This window comes from Canis lupus, chromosome 24 (genome assembly GCF_011100685.1).
Source record: "Canis lupus familiaris isolate Mischka breed German Shepherd chromosome 24, alternate assembly UU_Cfam_GSD_1.0, whole genome shotgun sequence".
Classification (NCBI taxonomy): Eukaryota; Metazoa; Chordata; class Mammalia; order Carnivora; family Canidae; genus Canis; species Canis lupus.
Window position 1 is genome coordinate 44,841,260 of NC_049245.1, and position 10,494 is coordinate 44,851,753.

The following is a 10,494-nucleotide window of genomic DNA, read 5'->3' on the forward strand; positions in this document are numbered from 1 at the left end:
GAACAATCCCTCCCCAGGGGCCGGGGACCCAGCGTGGGTTCACCCCCGGCCTGGCTGGGGTGCGTCGGCTGTCCGAGCATCCTCCAGCGGCCCCCTCGGGGACGGCTGTCAGCCCCTGAACTTCACAACCTAAGCACCTGCCGGAAACTTTCTGCTGAGGGTCAGGACCCGAGAAGCCATTCCAGAGCCACCTGCCGCCGCCCTCCCCCCCCGCATGGTCCCAGCCGACAGCTGGGAAGCTATACTTGAGGGATAAAGGTATTTCACTGTGGCATCCTTGGTTTCGTAACACATCTTATTGTTTGATTCTGGGGATGCAAACAGTCGATAGATTGATGAAGGCAAAATGACCTTGCAGGTGAGCAGAAACCTTGGACCTCCTCACCCTTCGGTAGCGCTGCCTTCACCCAAATGCTAATGATTGTCCTTTCAATTGATTTATGCAGGCCCTCCCCGGTGTGTTTGCACTGCACGGGGTGTTTGACATTTCATAGTCTTGCCTCGCCAGCCTGGGATCTAGGCTCAGCAAGCATGCTTCCAGGGCAGACACTAACCATTATTTAGAGTTTGATCTTTAGCTGACACAGCGGGCTCACGCACAGCATCCTTAATTGATGGAGCAAAAATCTAATCAGGAAGAGTGTGTGCCCCGGGAGTCTCATAAACCAGATTGCCAATGGGGTGCGAGCCAATCAATCCATCAATCCATATTATCGAGCATCCTCTCTCCCCCGGATCACGTCAGCCCTGAACCACATGCTGGAATCACTCACACGGAGGGTCCGATGCCCAAAGAGTTGAGAATCGCGCAGGGGTTATGAGACCCACTCGCGGTGAACGGCGAGCGGCCCAAGGCGTTGGAGGCAATGAGAGAGTCGGGACAGACACTTGACCAGATTTCTGGGACACGACATGAAGGACCACTGGGCCAGAGAGAGATGAGGGAGAAGGTGACGGTGGGGGGGAGGGGGTCTCTATCCGTGAACCTCCAGAGGCTGCCCCTTCCTCCTGTGCGTGGGGCCTCCTGACCTCCATTCTCTCCAGGCTCTTGAAAGGTTCTAGTGTGGCGGCCAGCGGGGGAGCAGGTGGTGGAGACAGTTCTTGGAACCGTCAGGAGAGGAGACACCCCCCGGAGCAGGGGCGGACTGAAGGGGCAGGGTGAGGAAACATTGAGAAGCCTGGATGAACGGCCAGGTGGGGCCAACCGCAGCAGCTCCGCAGAGGCACCTGCGCCTGGAGGCCCGGACCCGTGCGGTGGGTGTGGACGCAAGAGGGGGGTCAGCTGCCACCCGTGGGCCGCTCCCCGTGTCAGACGACCGGCGGGCTCGGGGTACCTCTCTCTCCACAAACAAAATTCCTCTGCTGATAACGCAGACCTTCCTTGGCCTTGATAGATTGCTCCGACAGGACAGAATTCCAAGGCCAAGAAATGGCACGCGAGACTTTCTCCTTATTAGGCAGTAAAATACCCAGAAGTGTTAATGTACACACAACAGTTCCGGCCGCGGCGGCCACATCGTCCAGGCAGCTCCGAGTGAGACTGCGCTCTCTCTGCGCGGCAGACTGCTTACGGGGTGCACCCTCCCGCATGCACACGTCTGGGGGCCCGGAGGACCCTGCCAAGAGGGTGTCCGCGCGCCCAGGTAGGACGCGCTGAGCTTCAAGAGACACTGGCGGAGGAGCCGGCTAGACATTTGGCCTTGGGAAATGTGGAATTTTTCCTCCATTTTTTAAATCTTTTTTTTTTTTTTTGCTTGTTTGGGTGATATTTATACTCAGTAAAATGCTCAGATTTTGAGTGTGCAGCTCTATGAATCCTACGAGGAATGTACCCACGTAACCAGCTCCCCCATCAAGCTGTAGGCATCTCCACCCCAGAAGGTTCTCTGCTCTCCTCCCAGCTAATTGCTCTCCCTGCACCTGAACCCCGGTGACCCCGAGGCAACTTGGTATCCTGATCTCTAGTACCGTAGATTCGTAGCTTGATGTAAGGAGGGTGATACAGAAACACGCATTCACAGCTGGCCTCTTCCGCGAAACATCATGGTTCTGAGGGTCATCCGGATTGTTGTGTGTTTCAGCAGTTTGTTGTCTTTTTCTTGAATGAATCTATTTTATTGTTTGGACGTCTCTCAGTCTGTTTACTGCTCTCCTATGGAGAGAGATCTGGGTCGTTTCCAGTTTGGGGCTCTTATGAACAAAGCCACTCTGGACACTGTCATACCCGTGTTTTCGTTCCTCTTGGGTAAATTCCTAGGAGTGGAATTGCTGCGTCATGCGAAATCCGCGTGTCACACTTTTCAGGAACGGTCGACATTTCCAAAGTGGTTGTGCCATTTTCTCCCACTGTCAGTGGTTTCCGGGAATTCCTGAGTATTCCGTATCCTTGTCAGTCTCAAGCCGGTCATGAGATGGCAAGGGAGGAATGTTGAGACATGGCAAACAAGGGTGGGGTGTGGACGGGAGGTCCCTGGGGCGCAGGTGGGGTCCCATACCCAGCAGGCCATGCCTGTTCTGCTTCTGATCTTTCTGAACGAGCTCACATGGGACACCTCAGCTCTCCGGGGAACACTCATATGCAGGCAAAGAAAGTCACCCCTTGCAGTTTCAAAGGCAGCTGCAAACATCATACCCCCCATGTGCCCCCAAGGGGCTGCACCCCCGTCTTGGCAGCCTCTCGAGATCAGGGCTCCTCTCATCCTATAGATGAGGAAACCAAGTCTCAGACGTGAAGGGATGGACCTGGCCCTTAAGACCTTAAGCCGGGTCTGGCTGGTTTGAAGGCCGCGATCCCCTGGTCTAGTTAGGATGCATCGGTACGCGTGTACATCTATCCCGCACGCATGAGAAAGGCACACACGTGGGCACACCTCCAAACAACAATAAAAGGAGCAAAGGAAAATCGACTTCTTTCCTTTTCTGGCTCTCCAGCTGCCTCCTCAGAAGCAACGATAGGTAACACTTTCTTGGGTATCCTTCTGGGGATGTTCCACTCATATGCATATCCATGCATATTTATGCATAATGACCCTCTTTTTACTTTTTATGCAAATAGCTGCATCTCACGTGCACTCTGTACATCACTTGCCTCCATTAGCAGCTGTTGGGGAGACAGCTCCACATCTGTGCAGAATGGACCGACCCATTCTTGGACAGCTCACAGCTGTGTACGGGGGAGCTGCCCATCTGTACTTTTGGCATCTCCTCGGAGCTTCGGATGGTGCGGGATGTCTGCAGGACAGATTCCTAGAGAGGCAGTTGCCAAATCAAAATGTGTGTCCATTTTTAATCTGCACAGATATTGCCAGTGGCTCTTGAGAAGTTACCGCCTCCGAGGGCGTCAGGTGTTCCCATGCCAAGCCCAGAGGGGTGTTGCCAAAATTCGTGATCGCCCCGATCCGATAGATGCCTCGTTTGCTCCGGTCTTATTATGAGTGGGGCTGGATAACTTTTCACATGCTTTCAAAACCAACCGTGATTTCCTTCCCTGTGACTTAGCTGGCCTGGTCCTTCAAAGGACACCCTCGTGGCTTTCTCCCATCCTGCTCTTCCGGTCTCCTTGTGTGGCTGGCTGATGAGGGTGGATCCGGGGCTGGGGCCCGTGAGTGGGTGCAGGGGCCTTGGACTCTAAAACTAGCACGGCACCCAACTCTGCATGTAGTCTTGCACGAGGCAAGACATTTGCCCACCTACGCATTCGGCTTCCTTCAGAAAGAGGGGTCTGGATCAGATAGTCCTGAAAATCTATGAATCTCTGGTTATCACAGACCGTTGTGGCTGGTGGTTTGCTATCTGCTCAGAAGGAAATGGATCTGAGCTTCAGAAGAAAGAATTTAATTTAGATACTGTGGAAAGCTTCCTGATGTCTCAGGATATTAAACCCTGAAATGAATGATGACGGTCTGGGGCGGAATATCTTTCTGATACAAAGAGCTTCAAAAACAAGATGACTCATTTGTCCTCATGGCAAAAGTTTCATTCTGGCTCTGAGACGGGAGTTGGGAGCAGCGTGGGGTCTTCGCGGGCCCGGGTGCACGGGGCCTTAACGTCCCCGCGGCTGTGTGCCAAGTCGATTGGTGATGCTTGGCCAATTACCTGTTTCGCCGTGGAGCTCATGCATTATCTAATTTCATGATTTGGCTCATTACACGTGTTAGAAGCAGACACACTGTCAGGCCTAACTTAATGAATTACTAAAATTAGCATTATTGAGAAAATGAACTGCAAGGGAACTGCTGATTTTAATCAATAGTTCAAGCGAGCACGGTTAAAGAATGTCAAAACTCAGCAACACTGTCCAGAAGCTCGGCAACAACGCTCTGGGCCTGGCATCTTTGGGGTACGAAGTTTCCAGCTGAGGGCGGCGGCACCACTCTGAACACCCGCACCTCCTCCCTCGCGGCTACTCTTGATGGACGACGTCGCAGGTAACTTGCCCGGGCTCCTGCCCAGGCGAACAGAACACGCTCAGCATCATTTCTCCTCCTCTTAATGACTCAAGGTCCCTTTAATAACATCCATTATTAGTGCAGACGCCCTTTACACAGTTCTAGAACACTCGTATGGTTCTGGGGGACTTGAAGAGTCTCCTCGGAGCTTCTCCACGCGGGGAGTCCTCCCTTACTGCCTCTTGCCTCCACCTCGTCTTCCCTCTGGTATTTACCAAGCGCCTCCTGTGCTCCAGGCTCTGTTCTTCCCTTGGGGATTGGTGGTAATGTTCTAATAGGGGGTGAGAGAAAGTTCCAGAAAAGACATTTCCTAGATGGAGAGAAGCTGCCAACCGCGGGGCAAAGGCACCTGGATCAGCGCCGAGGTGGCGGGCGTTGGGCTAAGGGCTTTAGACACAGCACCAACCTGGGTCTGCCCGCCCCTGGGGGGAGATTACTGGGGAAATATGTGGAGATTTTTTATTTTCACGGCTGTGGGTTTACTGATCTCAGCAGGTATTTACAGCTCAGCCAACCTGGGGCGTCGTGGATAGCATTGCTGAGGGGCAGGTTACGTCTCTGAAGGCTGCTCCTCTGGAGCTGGTTTACAGGAACAGAGCTGTGAAGCGTAGCCCGGGCCGGTGGGGAGAGGCCCGAGGTCACAGAGGCAGGGGGCAGGCCGCCGGGGCCGGGGTCGGGGTCAGGTTCGGGGTCGGGATCAGGGCGCGTCCAGGCTCCCGCAGGTTCGGGGAACACTGTCCTGGGGATGCTGCTCCTCTGGCCCAGCTCTCTGGTCCCTGAGCCTCCATCCTTCTTGGGGGTTGGCACCGGTGCTCCGTCGAGGAGACAGGGCCAGTCCTTCCCTCGTGCCTCGGGCCCCCTGGGCCTCCTTCACCCTTCTCTGCCCCCCAGGCACCCAGCGTCACCAAGACGGAGGCCCCCCCGGGACACACTTGTCATTTGGGTAACCGAGCAGGACCCAAGAAGTGCAGAGGACAGTGGGCGGCTGGCACAGAAGTAGGAGCCCACGCTCTGGGGGGGCCTGGGCTAGATCCCAGGCTTGCTGAGCCCTAACCAGGTGGTCTCTGGCCCCTCTGCGAGGCGGGGAGTCGGGTGGGCAGCCTCGGGGCCGAGTGGAGTGCAGGGGCTGCGCTCTGGCCTGCGCACAGGGCCGGGTCCTCGGCCCGAGGAGACAGTCCCTTCTTCACCCATCGCTCTGGTCCCCTCCTGGCTCCTGGCCCATGGGCCCCTCTTTTGTTTGGCCGGGGACCTGGAAACTGGAGATGGCTGTGTTTCTAGCTGGCTCTTTGGGTTTGGCCTGTGTCCGATGCTAGAAAGACATTCCAGGGACAGGCGACAGGCCAGGGCTCTGAGCAGAGGCTCACTACAGGGGGAGAACTGGGGCACGGGCCCCTGAGGGCAGAGCCAGGAGCGGGACAGAGACCCGAGAGCAAACACTGCCACCCCCACCTCCCTTCCCGGGGGCCCCTTCGTCCCATGCAAGGGCGGGGGGCGCAGCAGGCAGGGTCGTCACCCTCCCATCCCCGCTCCGGCTCTGGTCCTGACAGCTCAGGCTTTGCCTTCCCGAGGAGGATGAGCCTGCTCATAGCCACGTGCAGTGAGAGAGTCAATTATCAAGTCAAGTGATGAGTGACGGATCCGCTCACCCTGCCCTCCCCGCCAGGTGCCCGCCAGCTCGGCCGCAGCCCAGAATTACACATCGGGTTTGCAGCCTTTCCCACGGTAAACAGTTGTTCTCCAGAGGAAAAAATAAAGACTCTGTGTGTGTGTGCGTGTGCGTGTGCATGTGCGTGTGTGCACATACATAGAGGGTGGCGGACTGGAGCTGGAATAGTTGCAAAGCACAGCCGTCTCACCCCCTGCATGCTTGCTTTGGCTCCGAAGCCTGGGGCTGCTCTGGGGCTTCTCCTGGGCAAGAAGCAGATGGTTCTGGGAAACCATCTTCTCCATGATTTACCGACCAACATTTTGGGAATGAAATGAATTGCTAAACGTCCTATCAAGTGAACTGGCCCACCGCGTCGAAAACTCTGGCACAAGGAGATCGGGGTTTGATGACCAAGGGCTTTCTCAGAAGTGGTCCTTTCTGGAAGCGGCGCACGTGCACGGGGCACTGGCTGACGGGCCAGACACCTGGGTTGCAGAAGTCAGCGGTTTAAGTTTCTGGAAAGAACGGGGGATGGGGTGGGAGGTGGGGGGACTGGGCTGACCTTGGTGCCTTCCAAATGTTCCCGGCCTGGGGGCCCTCAGGGCAGCTGTGCCGGGCTGCGGCCTTGGGGGTATGTCTGTGTGTCTGTGGGTGGACATCTGTCTGTCTTCCTTCCAGGTGGGCTTGGGCTTTTCACCAGGGTGGGTGTGAGAATCCGACCCCATCCCTGGGGGTGTTTCTCCAGCCCCTCTGTCCCTGCCACGTGCAGGGCAGGTTGGAAGGTACCCGTGAGTTCTCTGAGGCTGGACGCGGGGCCATCGGACGTCAGGATCTTGTCTCCAATCGGAAGGCCACCCCGCTCGTGCGGCCACCCCCACTGCTGTCCTGAGGCTGTCCCCGCAGGATGTCCTCCTCCCTCCAGGGCTCGGGGCCCAGCTCCAGGCCCACCTCCTCCCGGGGAAATGGGGAGAGGCGGTGCGGGGAGCATGGCTGTGGTCACTCTGGAACCAAGAGCAGACTCGCTTTCCAAAAGGGTCTGTGTGGACAGAGGAAGGCGGGCTGGGGCTGAGTTCCTAGGGCAGCTGCAGACAAAACCCAGAGAGATGGGCAGCTTTCTCCCAGGGTTCAGCCAGCACTACCCCTCGCCATGGGGCCAGCGCTGCCCTCGCCGCCCAGAGCCCAGCTCCGAGGTCCCTCTCTGAGGCTCTTGTCACTTACTGCCTCACTCCGTTCAACCCCGCGGTGGTCGGTCGGTTGGTCAACCCCACCCTGACATTCAAATGTGTAGGGCGTCTGCTTTGGAATCTCTCCCGCCCCCCATTATTCACCGTCGCATGCTTGTCCCAAACCTTGAACTGATTTCCAGGGCCTAGACCAGGCAGGAAGGAGGGGTCACAGGTGCCGTGTTGGGGACACGCTCCCCACGCCCACCTGACTGGACGCCAGGGGCACCCCTCTCTGAGCTGGCTCCCTTGGACTCCCGGCGACATGATTTCCTGATATTTGCTTCTGAATCGATTCACCTTTTTAAAAGAAACGTAACAAATCTCTCCATGAAGGCTCGGAAGTGGAAAATCACTACTCCTTGCCATATTAAATAGAAGGTAACCATGAAAAGAAGGAAAATGGAAACAAAATATTATGAAAACTGGCGAGAGGCCTGGCCTGAAGACGACTCTGAGCCCAAGGCCTGCTGTGCTCCAAAGGGAGGTTTGGGGGGATTCGAAGGCCACAGATTTATTAGGTTGAGATTTTTCTGGAGGTAATCAGAAAGATGACAAGAACTGGGCAGGAAATATAACTTTTCCTTATGTGATTTCTGGATGCAGCACATGTTAGCGGACTCAGACCAAGTGCAGCCCCTCTAGCCTCCGGGCCTAGGGGGAAACTGAGGCAGCCGATGGCGAAGGGAGAGGCCCTTCGGGGGTCTGGGGGGGGAGCCCCTTCCTTTCTGCTTCATTCCCCACGCCCCATGCCTCCTTTTCTCTCTCTTCCCTGGACCCACCTCAGTGGGATCAGGTGTCAGAGAAGAGCATGGAACCTCCTTGGGCCCGATAAATCATCCAGCCTGGCTTCTTGGCTGCATGGACAGTGTTGTTCCCTCTCTCCCGCTCAAGGGTCCTCCCATCTGGGGAATGTCCATGTGCCACCGCCTGCCAGCGAGGTTCCAGGGGCTCCAGGTTCTGTGGGGAAGCGTTCTTGAAGTGCACCCCAAGATTGGCCATCAACAGCCCCTCGCCCCTTCCACCCACCCCCGGGACACTGTGGGGAAGGCCATGGGTGCCTTTCTGGTCCTCATGGGTCTGGATGGTGGGGACGGGAAGGGGGGAAGGGGGAGTCGGTGAGGGTCGATAAACTACCCCAAAGTTATTCACGCCATCGTGGGAGTGCGGTCACTGGCACCCCTTCCTCTTCTTTCTCTCATGGGAAGCCCTGAGGTTGGCTGGGAAGGCACGGTGAATCCCCTAAGAGCTTCATCAAAGAGAATAAGGGACATGAAGACACGGCTCCTCTGCTGACGTAGTAGAGGAATAAATCCCTGGTGGGACTGCCACCTTGGTGGTCACGGGAAAGGACACTTGCCAGCATCAAAAAGAATGCGCTGTCCTGCTCCCCGACTGCGTGTACGGGGAGGGGATCTACGCCCCAGCCTTTGGCAAGTGGGGGCAGGAATGGAGGCTATAGGAGGATCATCGCTTCTGAAGTACGATCCGCAGGATGAAAGCGACCTTGACGAGGAGGGAAGGCGTTCACATTTTGGTTTCAGGTTTTCTGTCCCGTAGGCCCTTCTGCACAAAGCAGATGCAGGGGTGGGTCACCTCCACGATGGGAGTCATCGGCAGACTGCTCGGGGCCACCGGGGGCTGACGCCCTGGTTGTGGTTGGCCTAGAGCAGGTGACGGACTCCGCAGGGGCAGCCATGGGACACCCTGGTCATGGGAGTCGGCCTCCGTGGGGTGTGGCTGGGCCTGCAGGGCTCGAGGACGTCAGAACGGCTCCCGGCCCTTCTAGGCCTTTCCAGGCTCCTCGCTGGAAAGCCCAGCCCCAGCTCAGCCCCAGCCTGTGTCCCACGCCATGACCAGGGGCCCTTTCAAGGCACAGATTGGCCACATCACTGCTGGGCTGGAAACCTCCCAGTGGCTCAGGGCTGCTCCTCGGTGTGGAGTCCAGGCTCCTGAGTGTGCTGTGACCCTGGGACCCTGATCCCACAAGCTGGGAGGTGGAGCCTCCCCCAAGACAGGTGTGTGCGTCTCCTGGGGCAGCAGCGACAAGACCGCAGCCTGCGGAACTCAAAACAACGGAGGGATTTATTCTCTCACAGTCTGGGGGCCAGAAGTCTGAGATCAAGGTGTCAACAGGGCCGTGCTCCTCTGAAGCCTCCAGGGGAGGAACTTCCCGCCTCCTCGGCTTCTGGTGACGCCAGGCGACCCTCTGCTTGCAGCTGCGTCCCTCTGCACGTCCCCCTGTTCCTCTCTCATGTGCATCCAAACTCCGTCTGCCTCTAATGAAGACACTTGCCACTGGGTTTAGGGTTCACTTGGATAATCTAGGATGATCTCATGTCAAGATAATTAGCTTAATTACATTGGCAAAGTCTCTTTTCCCAAACAGTGTCACATCCACAGAGTCCAGGGACTCTAATGTGGGCATGTCTTTCGGGGCCCCGCTCAGCTCACTACGGCGGGCGCACCTGGAGCTGGATGCTGCAGCCTGGGACCTCCCAGGGGCAGAGCCGGAGACAAGGCCTTGAGCTGAGCAGCAGGACCGGATGGGTGGTGACCCCAGGAGAGCCCCCGAGGGCAGGGAGGGAGCCAGGCAGACATGCAGTGGGAAGGAGCCCATAAGGTCATGGCAGTGAGCGACCGAAGCTCCTCCTTGGGGGGCAAAACTCGGGGAGATGGTTGAGGCAGGACCCCAGTGCTGCCCCGGACCCCAGAGACAAGGAAGCGGGTGGGGGTTTCATCCATTAACTCCCAGCACCCTTTGCTTCTGGGCATGAGAGCTCCTTAGGACTTCCAGCCGGGAAAGAGCCCCCGGGGAGAGCCCCCCGGCCCCAGAAGAGTGGCTTTGCCTGATCCTGAGCTGAGTAGGGGAAGCCAGAGGCTCCCGGGGGCAATCGCTCAGCAAGGTGGTAAAATGCACACCTCGCTCTCCTCCTCTCCCCAGTCAGAGGCGTGCAGAGCCGCGTTCTCATGGACCTTGAGAATACGGGCTTCGGACGGGCCCTCGGAGCACTTTGGTGGGGACACAGCAGTTACTGGCCATTGCGTCCTCGTTGGGCCGTGTAGCCCGGGGCAGCAGAGGCGTGGTCCTCCTGCAAAGAGCCAATCTGGGTGCGAGGTCTTGGAGAGGACAGCAGAGTGTGGGGTGGAGAGACACAGTTCTGATGACCTTCAG

General features: G+C 57.2%; 1 long non-coding RNA gene across 1 annotated transcript; it reads left to right on the forward strand.

The window, feature by feature from the left end:
• The first annotated feature begins 4,543 nt into the window (after positions 1 to 4,543).
• Positions 4,544 to 6,219, forward strand: LOC111092156. The gene is made up of 3 exons (XR_005377428.1): positions 4,544 to 4,655; positions 5,340 to 5,444; positions 5,996 to 6,219. It is a non-coding gene; the product is annotated as an uncharacterized LOC111092156 (long non-coding RNA).
• Positions 6,220 to 10,494: the final 4,275 nt, after the last annotated feature.